Source organism: Hemicordylus capensis, chromosome 1, assembly GCF_027244095.1.
Source record: "Hemicordylus capensis ecotype Gifberg chromosome 1, rHemCap1.1.pri, whole genome shotgun sequence".
Taxonomy (NCBI): domain Eukaryota; kingdom Metazoa; phylum Chordata; class Lepidosauria; order Squamata; family Cordylidae; genus Hemicordylus; species Hemicordylus capensis.
Window position 1 is genome coordinate 262,227,004 of NC_069657.1, and position 23,770 is coordinate 262,250,773.

Sequence of the window (23,770 nt, forward strand, 5' to 3'; positions counted from 1 at the left end):
TCGGAGTAGACCAGTCCTCCGAGGCTGGCAGATGCGTTACGTCCAGAGCAGAGAGCTGTTCTTCCCGCCAACCCCAATTGATTAGCTCTTCCAAGAAAAACAGGCCTCAAAATGGCATCTGTTTTCAACAAATCAATTTGATGATTCTGTGATTCAATTTGAGCTTCAATCGAATTGCAGAATCTGATTTGTGCACACCCCTACTCCTAGATCTGAATACGTTGACAAAGACAAAGTTTGCCAACCAAACTTTGCAGTTACAGCTGCAATCGCAAACATACTGGGATTTGACCAAGCCCTACACTGGGATTTGAGTAAACATGCATATGATTATGCTGTGAATAAGTGCCAGTTTACCAAAAGAATAAGGTAGCCTAGAAGAATCCATTTTGATTACAGACACACAGCATTAATGTACAGAGGGTAACAGGTGTATGACTGACTACTGTACAAAGCTCTGATAATCCAAGCTTCTGATAAACAAGGCTGGAACCACGCACACCATTTTCAAGTATTTAATTGGGCCTATATTATTGCAACCCTGTTCTTCAAACAGAATGGCTCTCAAAGTGGCTGACATAATATTAAAAACTAGGGAAGTGAGGTCCATCATTGACCGGGCAAAGGCATTTTATTAATTATTCATTTATTTAAAATATTTATACCCTGCCCCCTCCAGTGCAATACTGCTCGGAGCGGCTTACAACAATAAGATAGACACAGATACAAGTAATAAAATTAATTTTTTTTTAAGTCAGATTAAAAATAATTATTAGGTTAAAATTAAAACTGAAAATTATAAAGAAGCTAAAGAAGCTACCAGATATAACAAAATAATGATATTAAAAAGCCTCCTTAAAAAGTTGTGTTTTAAGATGTTTTTTAAAAACACTGAGGGAGGTAGCATGACAAAGCTCTTCAAGGAGGGCGTTCCAAAGCCGAGGGGCCACAACTGAAAAGGCCCTGTCTCTAGTCCCCGCCAACCAGATCTCTGTTAATGGCAGGGTCATGAGCAAGGCCTGAGATGATGATCGGATGATGATGTTTTGCATCAATTACACAAATAGGAAATTTCAAGCAATTAAATATATGTAACAGAATATGCCTGCAAAAGGCAAGTAAAACAACAGTTTGAAATCTGTAGGATTTCAAATGCTATTCATTTGATTGAATGATGACCATATATGGTTAATTTGCATCATAGTAAAATTTGAATCTTAGAAAGATCTACTTCTCTTAGGAACGATGCTGTTTTTTAACTATTGATCTGAGTACTGATCTGGATAACTTCATGGAGGAGAGGTCTATCATTGGCTACTAGTTGGAGAGCTACAGGCCACCTCCAGCTTCAAAAGCAGGATGTCTCCGAGTACCAGCTGCAGGAGAGTAACAGCAGGAGAGAAGGCATGCCCTCAACTCCTGCCTGTAGGCTTCCAGTGGCATCTGGTGGGCTACTATGTGAAACAGGATGCTGGACTAGATGGGCCTTGGGCCTGATCCAGCAGGGCTGTTCTTATGTTATGTTCTTATGAGTATTCAATGTTAAATCTAATAATGGTTAAATTATAATTATATTCAGAATTTCTTTGAAAAATACCCCCCCCAAAATTGTTTAAACCTTTTCCCCAGCATGTGTCCTGTGAGAACAAGCCGCCAGAGCTTCGCCATTCACTTCTGTCTGCTTCTTCCTTCTCCTCTTGTTGCCATTGCCATCACCTCCTCCCTTCTCTAGCCACCATCACCTCCTCCTTCCTCCTTCTCCTCTCACTGCTACCATTGCGCTCCCTGCTGTTTGGGGGCAAGCAAATCCCCTCACTCACCCTGAATAAGCAGGGAGCACAATGTCTGCTTCAGCAAGAGGAGAAAGATGGCAGGGGGGCGTGCAGAGAGGCTAGCGCTGACCCCACAAAACAAGCAGTGAGGTGGTGATTGGGGGGAACACATAGGCCACCCTGGCCTTGTCTGGACTGAGCTTGAGTTAATTGTATTTCACCTACATCCTCTGTTCCTTCACCTGTACATGGCCATGGCTTCGCAACAAAAATAAAGCCACCATGGTTGTTATTTTCAGTAATACCTTTCAGTAACAGTTGAGTAAGATGCCAGGCCAAGGAAACGGCTAGCCAGCTATCCTTGTGTACTGCCTCCCACCTATTCCCAGTCATGCACAGTAAATGCTACCAGCTTTCAAGCAACTGAATTGAGGTGGAGAGTAATGCATGGATTTTGTCAGTATTGGTGAGAGTCTTGGGGAAGGAGAGCTGCTCTTGTGGTAGCAAGCATGAATTGTCCCCTTTGCTAAGCAGGATCAACCCTGGTTTGTTATTTTATGGCTTGCATTTGAATGGGAGACTACATGTGTAAGCACTGTAAGATATTCCCCTTAGGGGATGGGGCCACTCTGGGAAGAGCACCTGCCTGCTTGCATGCAGAAGGTTCCAAGTTCCCTCCCTGGCAACTCCAAGACAGGCCTGAGAGAGACTCCTGCCTGCAACGTGGGAGAAGCCACTGCCTGATAGTACCGAACTAGATGGACCAATGGTCTGACTTGGTATAAGGCAGCTTCCTATCTTGCTATGTCTTCAGTAAGCATGAAGATGTGCTCTAGATGCCATCACTTTTCACACAATAGGTGATTTTAATCAGCACTAGATTCTGATTCAGAATCCAATGCTTCTTCACCCAGCTAGAGTTCCCTGCTATGAGAAAAAAAAGCCATTCTACAGCAAATAAAGCAATCTCCCCAAGCACCAAGTACTTATTCCTCTGCAACACACCATTTGTAAATTTGTCACATCCACCAGCTATATTGTATTACCCTTTGCACTGCCTTCATTACTGTAGTCTCAACCTCAAAGTAAACCACCCCAACTGCCAGCCGTTTCCCACAAAAGACACACAATATTGAGAAGCTAGAAGACACCTTAGCAGTATCTGCATATTTCAGCTCCAGAGTGTAAAGAAACTGTCCACAATTATTTCTTGTTCATGAGCTTCAATGAATTAGGTTTAAACATTGCACCCTTAATACGAGAGAGAGGGAAATGCTACATCCCACCCCCCTTAAAAAGTGTCTCACTGTCTCAATCAGAAGTGTTGCTAATTAACATCTGCAGTCTCTAGAGGAAAACTAATTACTGAATCAAGGAGACAGTCTTGCTACAGATGCATCGATAGCCCATAGTGTTATAAAGGCCATCTCAACCAGCTTAGAGTGTCATGCAGTTTTAAGACAACTTGCTATCCCCTACTTTCCCAGTGGGCCAGTTCAGACAATACATTCAAGCTGGCTCCCTACCACCCAATTTGGGACATGCACCAACACATGCTGCACCCCTCTTGGGGCTCATTCTCCTTCTAATCGTGTAGAGGGATTTATCTCAAACCCCCCCCGCACACTATTTAAATACCATGTTTATTTGGAACCACCCCACACAGACATAACTACAATGATGTTCCAGACAGCTGAAATCCTCTGCACTTGGAAGCTGGCAATACCATGCAATATTATGCTGCAAGTCCTATTTGTATTCAATAGATTAGAGATGTTCACAAAACAAATTTTGTGTTTTGTTTGGAGTTTGAAACAAAAATGCAAAATGGCCAAAACATTCCATCAAAACAGCAGTAGAATCAGCTGTTTCGACAAAACAACTCAAAATGTTTCAAGTGTTTTAGCCATAGGGAATAATGGGGAAACTAAAAACACCCCATTATTTCCCATGGGGAGCTCCTAGGGACACCAAAGTGGGTTGTGTGGTGGAGCATGATGGGTGCAAGAGGGCAATTTTTGCAAACAGGCAATTTTAACCCCCACCACCACCACCCCACCCCAAGCCCCTACAGGATCCTATGGGAGTTTGAGGGCAAGGTTACATTTAAAAAAAAAATCCACTGGCCCATTTCTTGGGTGGGCTGGGTGGTGGGCAACACACATCATGCCCTACTACATAACCTACTTTGGTGTGGGTAGGGGCTACCCATGGCAAACAATGGGGTGTTTCCAGTTTCCCCATTGTTCCAGAGCAAGCTGCACTCACAGATTGCACACAAGTTTTGCATTGCACACAATGCATTTTGCAACCCTGCCTTGAAAAACACACAGTAAAAGGGAATCTGTCCATCCCAACACAGAACACACATTTCAAACAGTCCAAAAATGGCCAAAAAAGAATCACTGACTCAGTATCTACTGCTATCCATAGAGCCTGCACTACAGTAACATCACTGACAGAAGTTTCTCTCTCTCTCTCACTCTCTCTCTCTCACACACACACACACACACAAACTTATGACTTCCTAGCATTGCAACATCTGCCACAGAAAAACGCTTACTTAGCAGCAAGCATAGCCATAAGCTCAACTACAGCAATTTCAGCCACATTTTGACTGAGTACACCTTGCAATGCAGATTGCAGAGCAGTGAGTGCAGCACAAGTTAGTCCCAAGGCCAGACATGGAATCACCAAGAAATCACCAAGCAATCACCAATCACCAAGAAATCACAGCAATCACCAAGAAATATTACACACACAGAGAGACACGAAGAGCTGCCACTGTCCATTTCTTGCCACAACACTATCTCATAAACCAACCAAACCACAAAACAAGAAGGCAGCAACCTTTCTTGTTCAAAGGAAGTTCTGTCTTTGTCAGTCTGAGATCTAGCAAAACCAGATATAGAAGCAATCACATAGCATAGTATACTCAGTGCTGAGAAAAGATAGTCACAAAATCAAACCTACCATCCTCCTCTCCTTCAAAAGAGGTACAAGGGCTATCTCTGCCTCTCAGTCCTAATGAATACATTTTGAAACTCCTGCCTTTTGTGTTCCCCCCTCCTCCCTGCCAATGGGGGCACAGTTGCCCATGACAACACTTGATTTAATGTATATGGGAACAAGCCAACCAAACAGCAAGGAGATCACAAGCCAACTGGAAGCCAGTGCCAGAAAAGCAATCAGAACTGGTGGACCTGGGTGCAGAGAATCTGCGCCTCTAGTTGGGACCAGCCATCTCCTCCCATGCCACCGCTGCCATCTCACCCCAGGGGGCCAAGGCCAGACCATTCCACCACCGCCACCTCCCTCCGCCTTACCGTCCTCCTCCTCAGGGTGGCGGGACTTCACCCGCTGCACATCCTCCTCCGGCCACCCATCGCCCTCTCGCCCTCCTCTCCAGGGCGATGCTGCTGTCTCCCTCCGCCTCACCATTCTCCTTGTTGGGGTGGCAGGGCTTTGCTTGTTGCCCATCCTCCTCCCATCTCCTGTCGTCCTCTCTCCCACCACTCCAACCGGCTCCAGGTGCATGCTCCTCCCTCCTGCCCTTACACATCTCACCCCCTTCTGGGCCCACCATTGGTCGTGGCTGCAGCAGGGGCAGAGCTTGCCACATCCCGACGCATCCCCTCTACAGGAATTAATTATATAGATAAGAAAAACAGGCCTCCAAAATGGCGCCCCAAACATTTCTATCAAAAAGGGGTTGTTTTACTCTGAGCTCAAAACAGGCCCTTTATTTAGAGGGCATTTTGTTTTGCCCTTTTGCGCAACACTTGAAAAAACCGTTTTCGAGTTGAAATTTTTCTACATTGAAATATTCTGCACATCCCTTCTATAGATATAGTCTTAATGCTTAGTTGGTGCTAAAATAGAATTTTGCTTGCTTTCCTTAAGAGTTTTGAGTTATTTCTATACCACTTTAGGCTGAAGCCTGTCAAAGCAGTTTATATATTTAAAAATCAGCCTTGGGGCTGCTGCTAATGATTCTAAAAGCTGCAGCTGGTCTGTTTGAAGTTATCCTCATGAGGACAGACATCAGGAAAATCAGACAGTGGATGAGAGTTACAGGGAGTGGAATTTCTACATGGGGATGCAAGCCTCAGAAGCAGCCCCCAACTGCTATCTTCTCCACAGGGACTCCAAGGAGCAGAAAGAGCTGGCGTAACAAGATGGCAACAGCCTTCACTCCAGCCTATGTGAATTTAAGCATCTCCCAGTTTATCACACATTTATTTCAATGCACAAGGGCTACCCGAGACCAAATAAAGTTGCCTTGGTGGCCATATTTGGCCACTCATCCATCCCAACTAGATGCTTCCCAATCCAACTCCTCCTTCTCCTCCCTTGCCCTTTCCCTAGTTACAATAGTAGGAATGACAAGCAATAGAAAAGCTGTTCTGCCTTATGTAGGATTATCAATAGTCTAATGACTCCCTCCACAGATTCTAGAGCATTTTATTTTTTATCGGGAGCATATATTCTTGCACACAAGAGCTCTATGGTCAAAGCACTGGGAAGGACTACACTTAAAGCTCCTAATGTGCACCTCCCAGGATAGTGCTGGGTCTCAAGAGGACTCAGTTTTCCTTAAAGGAGTCCCACTGATGCTGGGAAAAACACAGGACTGCATGGTATGAACCACCACCTCAGCACAGTGTAAAAGCAAGTTGTGCAGAGCATTCGGCTTCAGCCAAAGCTTCACCCAGGCCTACCACACAGAACAATAGAAGTAGGTAGCCCTTCTCTTTCCAACCTCACTTTATCTCATCTCTCCTTCGGTGGTTAATTGTTCCTAAGGACTGGAAAGGGCAAGAACTGGAACAATAAATTGCTCATGAAGAAATAAGATAAAAACAGTGATAGGTAATCCACAGATAGCCAAGAGCCACTAAGTAATAAGCAATGGGTGGATGAAAAACTGTTAAGTGGTTGTATAAGTCTCATCAACACAAACACACACTGTCTCTCTCTCTTCTCTCTCTTTCTCTCAACGCCTGTCTCGGGAGAGTTGTTGAGTTCACAATAGATAGAACCCATTTTACATGTGGTTAATTGGGATGTTTCTAATGCAACACGCAGCTAGGCTTTTCACTGGAATGGGCTTAGTTGAGAGAATACTAACCAAAGCAGAAGCTATCGATGATCTTGTGTGTGTCACAGCCATCCTATGAAAGTTATTTCAAAATGCTGCCATGTGGCAGTAATTACAGCAGCCCTACTCCCCAACTGCTAAGGCAGGCCTGCTCAACTTCAGCCCTCCTGCAGTTGCTGGCCTACAACTCCCATAATCCCTGGCTATTAGCCACGATGGCTGGGGATTATGTGAGTTGTAGTCCAAAAACAGCTGGGGGGCCAAAGTCGAGCAGGCTTGTGCTAAGGTCTCTGAAAATAAGAATGCTAGAAGCTATAGTCCTATTGTCACACTGCCAGCGATAAAGCCCAAGGAATGTGGTAAATGTATGACTCTTGAAAATTGTTTCAGCCATACACCTCTTCTCTCCAAGAGCCAATTTACCTCTTAGTAGCCTTGAGGATGGGGGAGAATGGATTGGATGATCCCCAAGAAGCTGGTTCGAGTCCAAGTACCAATCTTTGAAATAACACTTATATAACGTGTTGTATTAAAGACCTTTTACCTTAATTGAAGATTGGGGGATACATTAAAAGGTAGCAAGGTGTACAAAATTTACTAACACATCAGTACTGCATAGTTCTTAAGGTACAACATTACCAACTCCATGGTACAAAAAAGTTAGCACTTTAATGCTTAAGAAAACCTAACAAAAATGTTTCCCAATTCTTATCCAGTTATATTTATTATTCATTCATATTGATATCCCACTTCTCCAGCACACTGCTGCTTCGAGCGGTTTATACTAAAAGAATAAAGACATAAAGTCCACAATAAAACACCATTAAATCATAAAATGTAATAAAAGAAGCAGATAATGTAATCTATACACGTCAAAACAGGAGTCGGGATTGGCAGCATATCGGCAAACTCCATTTTTATTCATCTTTTACATCGCTCTGCCTCACATATAACGCATGCTCCTACTGCACTGCTCAACACACCCAAACCACTATGGCCTATAACAAATTCTTCTCCATCAGCCAAAGAGGCTCGTGATATCAAGGCCCCAATACACAAGAAGACCTGCTCCCTAGATCATCTCAAAGCAGTCAGAGGGACAACCCATCTTGCACAGATTTCCTTGGATTAAAAGGAAAAAATTAATTGCAGTGCATCATGCTACTGTCCATTGCTCAAGTGGACATTTGCCCAGATCCTCAGATATCAGCAACACCTACCCAGAAACTCCCTCACCTCTGGCCATCTGCTTTCATCAACACTCAAATCCCAGAAGCCGCAGAAGGCACATCAGCCTCAGCAGATTGAACATCTCAAAAGTATAATCTTGCTTCCAAACCTATCTTCTCCAGGAAGGTGGGGCCTAGCATATACACTTTCCTGCAAGAATATCTGAGCCCACAGAAAGGTTCCAACCATGGTTGAAGCAACACTCTAGATTGCACCTCTGCCATTCTTCTCTCATGCAGCAAGATTTTTATGGAAGCTTACCCAGATACTGTGAACATGGAATGGGAACTCCTTTAGTGTCATGCTAGTTTATCTAAGTAAGAAAGCTTAGGTTTCATGTCATGTTTTCAAATTTACTCAGTACTCTAACATCCTACCCCAAGGGTTGCTAGCCGTTTAACATCACAAGAATTGTTATGGCAGTCAACTCCTAGGGTAGGAGGATGGTAGCTTGGGGGAGAAAGGATAGGTGACATGGCCCCGATCACAAGTGACAGCCAGGACCCAGATCCTGAGGAATAACCTGACAAATCCCCAGCACCAACACCAGCTGCTGGCAAGAATGAATTGGGTATTAAAGAGCCCCAGTAACCCAAACCCTGAGATGCTCTCCCATGCACTGGACTCACCAAAGGGTCAGACCCAAATGCATCTGGAACCTCTCGTCATTTAGTGCTCACTCCCAGGCAAAAAGGAGTACATTAGGAGAGAAGTGGCTGAGACAGTGCCCTTGGCTGCATACCTGGAGCCTGCCCCTTTAAGGATCCACAATGGAGCAGAGCGGTAGAGCCTAAAGGTGATGGTCAGGCCCAAGCAACATAAAAGGGCTCAGCTGGAGCTGGGAATCCATTACATCTCCTTGTTCCTTTCAAGTTCTCCAATGTCCTGCAGACTGGCCTCACCAACCAGTACATGACAACAGGCACCAATGGCTGCTCATCTGCTTAACCAAAATCAGCTGCCTCTTAACGACATCAGTTGTTAACTTCACAGCTGGGATGAGCTATCTACTGGACCCAATAGCGCCAGGGAAACAGCATCATGGGGCTTTACCAACAAAGCATTTAAGGACTGGCCCTGAATCTATGTGAATGGCTGATCCTCAACTGTTTGAAGACATGCATGAAGGTGCGTAGCTAGGCAAGAATGGGCTCATGTTTGCCCCTCTCCCTGGCAGCCCCTCTCACGTGCCAGCCATGCCCCCCTGCATGTGATGTCACATGCAGGGGGCGTGGCCAGCACCCAGAAGGGCCAGCTTGGCTCTCCAGAGCTCATTTCTCAGCTGCCTTCATTGCTGGCTGGGTGTTTTCTTTGAAGAATAAAAGAAAACACTCAGTGGACTATTAAGCCGACTGGGAAATGAGGCCACCGGAGCTCTGGGGGAGGGCAAGCCAGGTGGCCCCAAGAGCCAGGCGGCCCCCGATCTTTGAACCCGTCCATCTAATTATAGCTCCACCCCCTGCATGCATGTCTGTCACACTTTCTAGGGTTCGTAGCAAGTTAAAATCCACACAGAACAAGAATGGGTGAAACACACACCCTTTCCAAGGAAAAAAATTCTTTATTTTGAAAAGTAATTGTGGATGGCTGGTAGGCACAGGCACCTGCTTGGGAGCATGGGATCCACTGTTTCCTCTGTCTCCCAATTTAAATCAGGAGGAAGAGTAAACTACAAATCCTATGCTTCCAGGCAGAAAAGCATACTCTGGAGCAGGAGTCAGTAACTTATGGCACGGATGCCAAGAGTAGCACACAAAATCATTTTGGGAAGCACTCACACTGCTAATCCAATTATCACTCGGATCCAAGGGTTTTCAGGGACTGCATGCTTGAAATGAAGGGCATGGAGAAGTTCCTCCTTGAATGGGAAACCGACTCTGTGGGACCCCCAGGGGAGTTGTGTTACTCCCCCATGCCCCCGACTTTCAGCATGTAATCCATGGAAGCCACTCCAAGAAAAAGAGTCAGACAGAATTTCTTTGACTATAGGGGCAGGATTTACAGGTTGCATGATGGAAACTGGGGGCAGAGCAAAGTAGGGCAGCCACCACCAATGGTGACGGGTTTAGAATCTAGATGTTATTTATTGCTGGCACACACAATCTTAAATTAGAGTAAATGAAGGCTTGGCACACCACTTCTGAAAGGTTGACGACCCCTGCTCTGTAATATCATTCCAGTTAAGGAGAAGCTCAAGCAAGCCTTCTCTATTGCTAGTTACACTCTTGAAGGTGTAGCCTATTTATACAAACTTGAAGGCTAGAATCTTTAAAGAGTAATTGTTCACAAAACTGTTGGCTTGGGGAAAGCTGGGGGGGGGATTGCCAGGAGCTGGCACAATTTCAAATCAGACCCAGATTCAAAGGGGGATGGTTCAAAGTGGGGCAAGGTTTTGTTTTTGTTTTTTTCAACTGGGCAAGTTCACATTTTCAAGACCCCCAAAGGCAAGCCTACCCCATCACTGCTTTGACTGCTCTTCTCTTGTGGAAATGTCAGAAGCTTAACTGTCTTAAGGGTGTAATTGCACAACACGCTGCAAAATTGCACAATGCCAAGAGCATTCTTCTTCCGATTCCCAAGCATTACTTTTGTGGAAATGGTCCAACAGTTAAAAGAACATAGGATTCAGCCAGTTCTTTTGCTGGGGAATAATGCTCAGTTGTTGTTTTTTTAATTTACCTCCTCCACTGATTCAAGGTGCAACCTTTCCCCCCACCCTGGAATGGGAACATATTTCCCTTGTTTATCATATTTCTATACTGCCTGATATAGAAATCTGCAGGCAGTGTACAAGTTAAAACCTAATATAAAAACAATATAACAGTTAAAAATTCATAACACAGATAAAAACTGTCTAAGTAAAAAAAAAAACATTTTACAATTTAAATTTCAGTTAAAAGCCTAAGAAAACAGGTAAATCTTGAGCTTCTTCCTAAAAGCAAATGGAGAAGGAGATGCTCTTATTTTAACAGGGAGCTTTTTCCAAAGGCTTGGGACAGCCACAGAGAAGGCCCAGTCCCAAGTTGCCACCAAACGAGTTGGCGGCAACTGTAACTGGATCTCTCCAGATGATCTTAATAGGCGACAGGGTTAATGACAGAGAACCCTAGACCCAAGCCATTATACATGTTATTCCAGAATACACGGGTATGAAATTTGCTTCAGGAAGGCATTGCAATACTACAGATGCTTCTATGCCATGCTTATGACACTACATGCCTAAACTTGCAAGTTATTTTCAAAGTACTCCTCTGTAAAATGGCACAATCACTTAAGCGCTGAGCATTGGGATTTGCAATACACCAATTACCGCACCTGAATCGCCCGAGAACACACAGTTCCTAATATGCACTTGTTACCTCTAAGCTTTGCAGCTTGTCTGAAGTGAATAGCTATCATTCATTAAAAAAAAAAAGCTGGCATTTAAATCCACTGTTCCATACATTAGAAAATGTCACTGCAAAAGCCAATTCATTGCTGACATTTACTCTGCTGTAGAAAAATCTAAAAGGATCATGACATTGAGAAACAGCTTCAATATTTTCAGTGGCCAATGGTTAAGAGGTGCGATTCATTAATTCATGGGTTCACTGGTAAGATTGGTGTTAAGCACAGAACTAAGTTTGCCATGTCAGTGCTGGACTTGCCCTTTTGTAAATAAAAAGTACACATTGCATCAGATCTTAACTTCATTATGTCCTGTCTGTCACACACTATCAAAAGCAGATTGCTACAAAGTATCAGGACAGTGTGCCAAACATTAACATTACTAGCCTGAAATTCCGGTTTCTGCAAAAACAGTGAAGGGCTGTTTTAAGCTGGCATGAGGTTGTTGTATGTATAAATGGGAAACAAACTGGAATGTGCAAGCAAGTGTACAACCCAGTGAAAACAGATGCTGCCTTTTACATCCCATGAATTTCCTTTTGCTCTCTCTTACATTAAGTACTGGCTGTTCTGTTAGGTTTCACCATCAGAGGTTGAGTTCTATATACCTTGGGCAACTAACCATTTCCCTCCCAGAATGCACATCATGCTTTAGCCTCTCTCTAAGTGTCTACCTTCTGACACTAAGTCATACCATTCTACTTGTCACCATTCTACGTTTTTGTATATAAAACGCATTGCCACCAGATGCTTGAGATCGACAGCAGAGACCAATCACTTTCATGCCCTGTTGAGATTGATAATGAACGTTTAAACATTCCCAAATGTGTGCCATTTCATATGGCAAGTCCAGAACAGATGTATATTTTCAGGGTATGCTTAAAAAAAAAAAAGCAAATCTGACCATCATTTCTCTCATTTCCAAGCAATACTGGTTTGTTTGGAAATTGAGTACTGAGTTTGCATTTTCTTGGGACATAAGAATGTAAGCTCCATCTAGTCAAGCACACACAGAGGTTCCATTTAGCTATTTGTGACCAAATGGATGGCTTGTTAAACCTGACTAAGCAGCAACCATCACATCATCCAACAGCGAATTCTACCGTGTGCAAATTTACATGTGTCTGCACTCAATCTACTGCTCATTCATCTGACTGACTTCTGATTCAATTAACACACAAGCATGTATACATTTTCTTTAAGGGGCATACAACTCTCACTTTAATGGTCTGCATAGCCAAGCACAATATTTTCCCTCATGGAAAAAAAAAAAGAACAAGAAAAAAGAGTGGCTGACGTTTTTATGTTTGGCATTTTTTCAAGAGGAAAATGATTCTCGTTTGCACAGTTCTGAAAGACAATTTTGAATATCTAAAAATGCCATTTGCATAATGAGGCCAAGTAAGTTTTTGGCACAGAATCCAACTCGTCCTTGCAGAGAGTACTGTTAGCTTTGCCACTATGCTAACTAACATGTCCTTGGTCTAGCAAAAGGCTGGCTGTATTTATTTTTGCACTGTTGCTTTCCTGTTATAGTACAGCACAACTTGGACAAAATATGCACGAACCACCAGGTGATCGAAGTAGCATGATATGCTAACTTCTGTCCTGCCACAGGTAAATCAATGAAGGCAACAACCTGTGTTAAAATGGTACCATCAGCCTATAGAACTCAACTGCTTTAGTGACCCTCTTTCCCATTCCTGGCACACAGATGGGCCTCCTGTGGTCTCCAACAACCCTTTGTGCCCTTCAGCCACTTTTACAACTGTAACCTGGCAACTATGACAAAGCTCACCCCTGCTGAATTTCTCCCAGGCTTTGCAGGTGTTTACATTAGCAGGACTTTTAACCAAAGCAGCAGTAATAATGCTGGAATCTGTGGTTTCCACTTTTTTGAATTGGGAATTTGCATAATAAGTATAAGTAATTATTGACTCAAATGGGCAGGAAGGAAGGTGCATCAAGCCAAGTCCTGAAGCCATGCAGAGAGGAAAAGAAAACTATTCTATGTGAAATTTTGGCCTTTTGTCTTTTCTTAGTGAATTTTTTTCTATGTGTTGGAGCATGGAGATTACATACATAGCGTGGTGAAGCAAGGCAAAATAAAAAATAAAGCAACCCTTTATCTTGGGAAAGAAGGGAAAAATCTTTTGCTCATTTTATTTATTTTAACAATATACATGCATGTCCAATGGCATATGGGTACAAAAAAAAGCACAACTCTAAAAAGAAATGCAGAGAGAAAAAGAGTCCAACATTCAACATATATGGGCACCCCCTGCTAAATGGGCAAAGAAGAACCTTTTAAATGAGTGGTTCTCTATCTAATAGAGGGAGACATCCAAAACCCCTTTCCCTATTCACACCCAGCACAGTATGCCTCCAGTTGTTCTTGTCTATCTTGCATTTCTTTTTAGATTTTGAGTTGTTTGGGGACAGAGAATAATTTTCCTATTATTCTGTGTAAACCACTTCGAGAACTTTTCTATTGAAAAGTAGTACAGTATATAAGAGCAACAGATATGCATAATATTGACATATCAAAATTGTCATTTCTTCAAGCTAAGTGCAAACCAAGGCATACCAGAACAGCCCAAAACAACAGGAGGAACCCACTCACCCTTACTCCGCTATTGGTAGATGGGTTGCTTGCCACACTTCAATGCAGTTTTAGAATAGAAATGCTCATTTGCAACTGTCACAAATAACCCTGTGGAGGAAGTGGGCACCAAATTATTGGTACGGTTCACACATACACTATAACCACGGTTATAGCCAGCTGAGGTCATAACTGCAGTACACCTGAATGCACAAAACCAAGGTTATGGGCCAAAAACTAACTCTGTTTTGCCCTGCCAAACTCCCAATTAGGACCTCGGTTTTCTCCATGCTTTGCCACCAACAACTGCGGTTCCGCTGCAGAAGTATTGTCCCTGTCTACAGACTCATCTGTAACTGTTGTTTCATGCCTATTTCCAAACCCCAATCATAGAGGCGGCAGCACAGATCTGCCCCAGGGATGTGAGTGCTCCATGCTTTTGGCATTTCTCGCTGGCAGCCACTTAGGGGGAAAGGCCACACCCCTCCTGGCAGCCTTGCAGCTATGGGGTTGACAGGCTACAGGGATGCCTCCATGCCCTACCCTAGACTGGCCAGCCCATCAGACTGCACAGCTGCTCAGTAGCATCACCCATTCCAATTCTGCCCCTTGCTGCCCCCACCCAGCAAGCTGCAGGGTGAGGGTGAGGGCATGGGATGCCAGGATGGACATGCAGTCCTTTGATCCCCAAGAAGGAAACAACAGTCATGTATGTCCACAAACACTCTAAGAGGTAGCAAAGGCAGGGCACTCCATCATGGCACCGGGGGGGGGGGAGCCAAAAGGTAATTTTTTTAACAGAAAGGATTGGGAAGGGGGCCCCAGCCCCTTCCCTGAGTGGGAATATTTACTCCCCAAGTCTTCTTCATGAGAAGAACTGGTTTTTTAAGGACTAATTTCACAATTACACAATGATAGTAGCGTACTATCTAATGGTACTCATGTTGTAAGCTGCAAAGTGCCACATTATCCCACAGACCACTTGTTCATGAGAGAAGCAGACTAAGGGGAGCGAGGGAGGATGCTCTAGGCAGGAAAGCTGTGTGAACAGGGATTTGGGCAAGTGCTGTCCTGGTTTTGGCAACTTCCACCAAGTTGCTGTCAAACCCTGTGCCCTTGAAAGCCCACCTGCCAATGTAGAGATATGCACCCCTGCCCATGCCCCCAGGTGTGATGCTGCCGTCCCAGGTAGTTGAAACCCAGGAATACCCTTTCCCACCAATACCTATGCCGGGAGATCTGCATATGGTGGCACGCCCGGCTGGCACCAGGTATTTGGAATGGGTTGGAGGGTCTATGTCGCAGCCCGGAGTCTGCAGCATCCATGCAAATAGTTTGCACAGGGGTGCTATTGGCAGAGTCTGAAAGGCAGCCCTGCAGAAAGGATTCCCGAGCAGCCAAGTTCTATTCTTTTTACAGAAAGGTTGTAAGGGGGAAGGGGAAGGGGGGCCCCGTCCCTTCCCCTTTGGGGGGGTTTGTGCTGCCAAAGGGGGCTCATGATCCAGTCAGTCACTAAGGACAGTCTTGGGTCAACTGAGATCCTTCTTCAGGGATCCAGCCACCAAACCCAGGGCTCAGTGGCCAGGCATGAGAATGAAAGGCCATTCATTCTCATGAAATGAAAGGCCAGCAGCTCATGAAATGGGCCATCAGAGCAGAGAGGAGAGAAGTGATGTGCCTGGACAAGCCTGCTATGATGCCTGATGGCCCCCCCAAAAATTTTTTTAAAAAAAATCCCCTTCTCCACCCAACACCTCCTTCAAGAGAGCGTCAGGCCATGGGTGCTCTGAACAGAGCAAGGATGGTTTCTAGGTTGCAGCCATGCGAGTGCTACCCTGGAGGCCACATTCCTAACCATGCCCACTGCCCACCCGCCCATGTGTACAGGTGTGTCCATACCATTGCCCTATAACAGCCACCTTGCTTTCCAAGAGTGGCTGGAGAGTGGGGAATCCCCACTCCCATCAATCCCCGCAGCTGCAGATCTGCATATGGCATGAGGACAGCAGCGGATCCAGGAGTTCTGAATGGCAGGAAAGGTCCATGCTGGTGTCCAACCCTACATCAACTCTGCGCACGTGCCAAGGCAAGGAAAAGGGGAGTTTCTAGATGGCCTGTGGGTGCTTATCTGCATCAGGCACACAGACAGACTAGACCGGAGATTTTTAAAATCTGAGTGAATGTACTGTCCTGTTGGCTGGCCCCAAAGCTGTGCATGTGGCCAGGATATGGCACATGTGGAGTGTGGGGATGTCCTCTGGGGTGTGTGCAGGACTTCAGAGGGATTTGGAGAGCAGAAAAGTAATGGATATCCCCGCTTTTTACCAAGAATTTTGGGGGGGCATGATAGCGGGGGGGCCTTGGATTCTCTGGTGCTTAAGTGGACAGCTTAAGTCCACAGGTAGGGATAGCGCCTTAGTGGGCACAGGCATATGGAGTGCTCTGCCGGGTCTCCCCTTGTGGCATCTGCCCTGGTCATGGTGGGACAGACCCCGCCCAGCATCTTTTGCCCTCCCGCAATGACATATTCACTTCTAGCAAATGTGAGTTTTCCCCTCCTCTCTTGCACTGAAAGTGGGATTTCATCCCCCACTGGGCCCCCAACCCCCCTGGGAATTTGAGCTTGCATTGTGCTTTCAGGGTGTGGAGCCACTTGGGGGTGAGGGCGGCAGCACCATGGCTGGCAAAAGCAGCAATGGCATTGCTGAGCATGAGAGGGCTTTCAATGCCCTTCCCCTGCCAAGGGCAGGCAGAAAACTCCAAAAACGCATGATCACACTTGGTACGCCCCCCTGGAGAGAGTAGCCAACTGCAGCCGAGCTGCTGATGCAGTGACGCTTTGCCCACAGAGTAGAAACCTGCAAGAAGAACATTTGTTCTTCCAACACTAATTAAACTAGAAGACTCTCTTCAAAAAGCTGAATTAATTCTTTTATCACAGAATGCCTTTTTCCAACTGAGAGCACAGCATAAAATAGGTTCAATGTAAAATGAGAAAGGTAATCAAAGAACGGAGAAGGAGATTTTGTGGGTTTGATGTAGGGGTGGACACCAGCATGGACCTTTCCTGCCATTCAAAACTCCTGGGTCCTGCACTGTCCTCATGCTGTATGCAGATCTACAGCTGCGGGGACTGGTGGGAGAGGGGATTCCTCACTCTCCAGCCACCCTTGGTGAGCGAAGCAGCTGTTGAAGGGCAATGGTAAGGACACACATACTCATGGGAGGGCAGGCAGGGGGCACAGTTAGGAATGTGGCCAGTCTAGGATAGGGCATAGCGGCACCCCTGTAGCCTGTCAACTCCATAGCTGCATGGCTGACTCCATACTCCTGTGGCTGCTCCATGCTTTCTGTGTTTCTCGCTGGAAGCCTCTCGGAAAAATCAGCCACACGGCCATGTGGTTACCAGACCACAGGGACGCCGCCATGGCCCATCCCAGACTGGCTAGCCTGTCAAGCAGCACAGTCACTCGGGGGCAGCCCCGATTCCCACTCCGTCCCTTGCTCCCCTACCTGGCAAGTGGTAGGGCAAGGGCACAGGATGACAGGACGGGCACTCAGTGCTTTGCTCCCCGAGAAGGGAGCAACAGTCATGTATGATCACAAGCACAAACACTCAAAGTGGCATCATAAGCAGGGCACCCCATCAGAGCATTGGGAAGGGAGCAGGATCCCTGAGTTCAAGTATAGAAGGTAGAGCTTTTCCCACACATATAGGCTGAAAAGTCCTTTAAGATGCCCTGCAATGCAGCAGGCAGTGGCGGGGAGGTGGACTGGACCCACCATCCCTCCCTGCAGCCGGCCACTTACAACAGACTGAGACCCATCAGGCTATCTCTGCCTTTAAATGGCTTCTGTGCAGGCACAGAGAGGCCATTTAAAAGTGATAGTCTGATGTTGTTTCCTGCTAGAACACTGGTATTTTTGCACAGAGGTCATTTAAAGACTTTGAGATAGCCCAGGAAGTCTGTGGTGAGCCACCGGCCAGGCCAGCTGCAGGGAGGGATGGTGGGTCTGATCGCCACCTACCTGCCGTTGCCAGCACTGCAATTTCAGCCGCTCCCACCAGTAGCGGTTCAAAGGCACCTCCACACTTCTTCTTCCTAAAAGAAGTGGCCAATGGCCACAGAGAGATGGCAGGTGCCAGGTGGTCAGGTCATACTCTGCAAGGCGCCTCTGTGCCTCTTCTTTGGCAAAGAGGGATGGTGGGTCGGGTCGCTACATGCTCTGCACATTGCAGGTAATTTCAGGGTGCACCCAGCAACTATCTATTATATTAATTCTCCTGGCTATGCCTTGGAATGTGCGTCCCAGAGCCCAGCTGATTGGCTGGGCGGCAGACGTGCCTGATTGGCTGAGGTGCACCCAGGAGGAATGGTTGCCATGGCGGCCCGGCCGTGGAGGCCAGAGGTGATGGGCCCGGCCTGGCCATGGAGGCAAGGCCCAGGAGGGGGGAAAGAAAGGGGGGGCAGAAGTGGCAGTGGGGAGGAGAGGTGGCTGGGCCCAGAAGCAGAGACTGGAGCAGAAGCCTGAGGGGAGAGGTAACTGCCCGTCCCAAAGAGCGCACAGTTGCTCTGTGTGGGGTCGGCTAGTTTGTTTTTTAAATGCTAAAATGATGCTCTTCTCCCGGACTCTCTCACCCCATACTCAAATTTGTTCAGGTAGAATCAACTCGAATATGGCAGATTCGATTCAATTTTGAATCTGTTTTGATTCGAAGTCAAAAACACTTGAAACAGCTCATTTGAGTCAAAACAGAAACCTTTTGCACACCCCTAAAATCAGCTACTCAGTTTGGAAGTCTGAGCAGGATACCACCACCACCACCACCACCACCAAAACTGGCATTCTCAACATGTGCTTTCTGCAGCCTGAGTAGACAACCTTCCTTTCAAAGGAAAAGGACATACCTGGCTTTGACAGCATGTCATCATACAATATTATCCAAGAAGTAAATACCGTCTCTTCCAGCCAGGGATTACAGAATTAACTCAAAACTTACAGTAATATTAAAGGCACACACAGAATTAAGGGCCACATTAGTGAAACCAGTTACCTCATCCTATCAACTAATACTAGCAGTCTCAGAATTCCTTCCTGTGAAAGCAAACTACACAAGACAGAACAGAATATGGTACATTTGGGGCTTGTCCTACCATTTTAGATATTTAGAGAGCCCATCATCCCAGCCTCATGCATCCACACACACCAGCAAGCTATGAACTTTGCATCTTTTTGCCCAAAAATGTGTGTCAGAATTAGTCCTCTTAGCTCTCCTGCATCCATGCCTCAGTAATACCCCGATACTTAAAATGCTAAGCAATGAAGTATATTGTTTCAGGCAAGAACTGATCTGACAGTTCTCTCAGAAGCAGTTTCAGCCAAAATTGGAAGTTATGAAGCATTTTGCAGCCTAACAGGGCAATTTAAGAGGGGGAGGGATTCGTGTAACAAGTCATTAGGGGTGGCTGGCCACCGTTTGGTGATGGTGGGAGCAGGTGTCATTTTTTCTTGTTTTATAGTCTGTGCTGCACCTCTGCAGGAGAGCGTAGCAGCACTACTTGTTATATAGTGTCATTCTGAGAGGTTTCAGGCAAAACAAAAATGGAAACTGTCAAATCACTGAGGAATTTCTCAGATCCAAGATATTGCTGAAAGGGGCTCCCCATTTTGCCATCTGAAAATATGGTGGGGGGAGTTGTCTTACAGAACTGTAGAAAATTCAACCTGTGATGGACCACCAGCACAAAGGCTTAGGGATGTGCAAACTGGATCAAGTTTGAGCTGGTCTGACATCATACTTGGCTGGCTTGAGGACTTGTCAACGGTTTGCCCTCAAGCCAAACCAGACCCCGTTTGACTCAAACTCAAGCTGAACACTACCTCCATTGCCCAAATGGAGGCTGGCAGGGGGAGCTGGAGCCTCCACAGACTGCCCCCCCAGCTGCCTCAAAGAAGCTCCCTAGAGGAGATAAGTACTTTAAAAAAACGTTTTGGAGTAGAAATGCTTGTGAAAACCCCCAAAAAACCTGAACTGGAGGATTTCAATGGGGGGCAAAACCAAACTGGTCCAGTCCAGTTAGGACTCGAACCAGTCCAGCCCGTTTTGTGCATACCCTCTAGTGTTGTGAGGGAGGAAGGAAAATTTCTCGGTCCACTCTTTCTACACCATGCATAATTTTACACACTTCTATCATGTCTCCCCATAGTTCCCTCTTTTCCAAACTAAAGAGCCCCAGATACTAACCCCTTAACATCACTAATTCTCCTTTAGATGAAAGTGTGAAAGTTAAATGGCATCAAAAATCAGGTAAAGCAATCCTAAGGTGCTTCAGGAATCATGAGCCAATGATGCACCTTGAAAGAAAGTATAGGGAGAAGGGAAGCTCTTCCAAGTTTCAGGAGCAACTTGAGAAAACATCACAATAAACAAGTGAGAGGGGAGCGTGTAACCTATGAAGCTGTGTAGAAGAAAAGATCAAGCAGGGATCAAACTTGAGAAAAGAGTAAACTAGCAGGACCAAAGAGCAGCCGAAATTCTTAGTCTTCAAGTTGCCCAGAATTGGTATACAAGTTTCAACAGACTTGTTGCACTTCACTATGCACAGGTATAAGGTTATTTTGTGACTAAATAAATAAAACACAGTTGAAAACCAATCATGGAATCCACATCAACAGTAATAAGCTCTTCCATTCTAGGACAAAACACAATGGATGACCTGTTCCTAGATATACCACCGTTAACAGAAAGTTCAGGGGATATAACACGGGGCAAAGAACCTACAGCCCAGAATTCTGCTGATGTCACAGACCAAGTGTGCCTTCTGAGATGCAATGCCAGACTAAGCCCTAACAGCTGACCCCAGCCTGGTTGCAGTTAGCTGATCTCCTGCCTCTACAAAACCCTTGCCTGGTAGTCCAAGCAACCTGTCCGAGCAGCTGAACCAACTTGCAACAATTCTGCTTGAGTGACTAGGTACTCAGCCCCAGCCCCAACTTATTTTTGCCTCTGATCCTCTACTTGACTGCCGTCTGGTAACCAACCCTGTCCTGTGTTCAACTGCTCCTCATGCCCGCTAGAACCACACCTCTCTAGCCATGTTGTGAAAAATAAACCTAGTCCAGAAAACAACAAGCTACAACTGTTTTTATGTGCCTTTTTTCTTTACTTTTTAAAATCTGTTTTACTGTTTTTAAAATATTGGCTGACATCCAGACTAACCCCGTATCAGTATTTTCTGTAGTGCAAGTCGGAATTTTCATCAATCCTTCCTTCCCTTTATGGCTGCCTGTACCAGTCAAATTATTTCCCTGATGATTCCTCAACACTAAGGGGATAGTTTCAGAAGGTACAGGCAACTGCAGAGGAAAAGGTGAGACTGGCAAAATTTCCCCCCTCAATCACAGCAAATTCTGGCGCACTGGCACAAAATTAGTCCGGATGTCAGCCACTGACTGGTAGACAGGTTGAGACATTAGTGTGAAGGTGGATCATCAGTTCCAAAGGATAAAAAAGCAGAAATACATATACACTGCTGATGCTGTGAGTATCTCAGCGAAACTAGAATACATCTGGCCAATTCAAAATAAAGGTTGTCTTCTCAGACACAACAGGAAGCTAATGGTCTAGCGATGTCAAGCAATTAGCTATATTTGTCAATTCTACTCAATGTTTTAGCTGAAAATATAGTATGATTTTCAGCTATCAAATAACTGTTTCCAGAGAGCCAACTGGCCTTCTCACCAACCTCTGCTTAAGTTCTTATTTTACTTGCAGAAAGCTATTTTGGAGTCCATTCTTTGCTGGAAAGCAAGATAAAAAATATTTAGACTAGTTATCAACTCACATAATTCAAACCATTAATTCATTTCCCCTTTCAAAGGCAAGTAGGTTCCATGCAGTGAGATCCCAAGTCTCTGCTTATCAGATTTAACTGCAAGCAATTGTATTTGCATCATTAAGTGATATCTAGGTTTGGATACATAATAAAACCAACCAGCATCCTGAAAAGGTTGGGAAGTGCTGCACGCTTTTGAGAACTCATCAAGTCAAAGAAATAGGCAGACTAGGTTGTGAATATTAAGTTGCTTTCTGGACAGATGAGGGACATTGATGTGGCAGATTTAAGAGGTACCCAAATAAAAGAACCTTTGTTTGACAATTGATTGTAATTTTCAGATTTATAGTACTGGCACAGCAACCTAACAAGCAAACAACAGCAATAGTTTAGTTTACAGAAGAGTAAAAAGTGACAAAGCACACAATGCAGTCAATCAAGGCAAGGTCATTTTAATCTAGGTAATGGAGGGTACTTGTGTTCAGCCTTTGGGTTGATCCCACTAAATGTGTGGATTGGATGTTGTCCTTTTTATTGGCTTTTTTATTCTTACAATAAAATTCTTACAGGTTACCAAATAAGTTAACTTCTACTGAGCTTCAGTAGAAGGAGAACTGGTCTTGTGGTAGCAAGCATGAATTGTCCCCTTTGCTAAGCAGGGTCTGCCCTGCTTGCATCTGAATGGTAGACCACCTGCGGGAGCACTAAGGTATTCCCCTTAAGGCAGGGGTGGGGAACCTTGGCCCTCCAGCTGTTTTTGAACTACAACTCCCACCATCAACAGCTGGAGGGCCAAGGTTCCCCACCCCTGCCTTAAGGGACGGGGCTGCTCTGGAAAGAGCATCCGCATGCATGCATGCATGATGCATGCAGAAGGTTCATAGGGCTAAGAAAGACTCCTGCCTGTAACCTTGGAGAAGTCGCTACCAGTCTGTGTAGACAATACTGAGCTATATGGACCAATTGTCTGATTTGGTACATGGCAGCTTCCTATGTTCCTACGAAGATGCAAATTTTGTCCACCAGGCTAGAAATATAAATATAAATACACAAACATACACACACTAATTCAAATACCTTTGATTTAAATTAAGAGTTAAGATGCTTTACAATTTCACTTGTGCTCTAAAAAGCATGGAAACCTGAAGTTAAGGTGCCCGTCTTAAATTATTCACCATGTAAGCTGTAAAAGACTTTGTACAGTCTGGTATAGGATGATTGCTTTAGAAATGAGGCTCCATGCACCCACACTTTGCCTTGATCAGAGATGCATCAGGCAGAAATGTATAAGGGGCATCTCTAGGAAGTGATTAGGGAAGCTGTACCTGTTAAATGTCTGCCTGGATGCATCCCTCAGCAGCCCAATGTCCAGCTGAAAGACCAAGGGTAAGTGTGGGTGCATGGAGCCTCATTACTAAAGCTATCATCATATACCAGATGGTCTTAAGGAAGCTATGGAAAGGTGGGGGAAGGACTGCTCAGGTTCTCAGGGCAAAGCTGGCCTCTCAGGAGGTGATAGTAGGAGCTCCTCTGGCCTTGGGTCTTTTTTCTTCTTTTAATAAAGTTGTGGCATCTCTTAATGCCACTTACTGATGTCGGTTTCTTTCTTTTCTTGCTTTTAAAAAAGTAGTTGTTCACAGAGGACATAGCCTCTGAGTGCAGACAGAGTACATTTCTCCCTTTTAAGCCACAGGCTTCTGCTTAATAGTTAATGGCTATTGAGGCCATGAAGAAAATTATGCAAACGAGTCCTATTAAAATGAAAAGAACAGGAGTTGGGCATTACCTAATTTGTCCTTTTAATTTAAATATGATTACTTTTGAGTAATCTTCCTCATCA

General features: G+C 45.1%; 1 protein-coding gene and 1 long non-coding RNA gene across 16 annotated transcripts in view; one reads left to right on the forward strand and one right to left on the reverse strand.

Annotated features, from left to right (window-relative positions):
- Positions 1 to 23,770, reverse strand: part of PLCB1 (phospholipase C beta 1) — an 807,198-nt gene that overhangs the window by 664,653 nt on the left and 118,775 nt on the right. The window contains exon 1 of one of the 14 annotated variants that reach the window (XM_053284756.1): positions 14,114 to 14,140. The exons of the other annotated variants lie outside the window; for them this stretch is intronic. The gene's annotated coding sequence lies outside the window, so the exon portion shown is untranslated. Of the gene's footprint in view, positions 1 to 14,113; positions 14,141 to 23,770 lie in introns of those variants that run through there. 14 annotated transcript variants of the gene reach the window in all.
- Positions 18,511 to 21,221, forward strand: LOC128340061 (uncharacterized). 2 transcript variants are annotated; one of them, XR_008313431.1, is made up of 3 exons: positions 18,511 to 18,633; positions 20,367 to 20,700; positions 20,792 to 21,221. It is a non-coding gene; the product is annotated as an uncharacterized LOC128340061 (long non-coding RNA). The 2 variants fall into 2 exon arrangements; XR_008313430.1 differs by lacking the exon at positions 20,792 to 21,221 and having other exon boundaries at positions 20,367 to 20,701.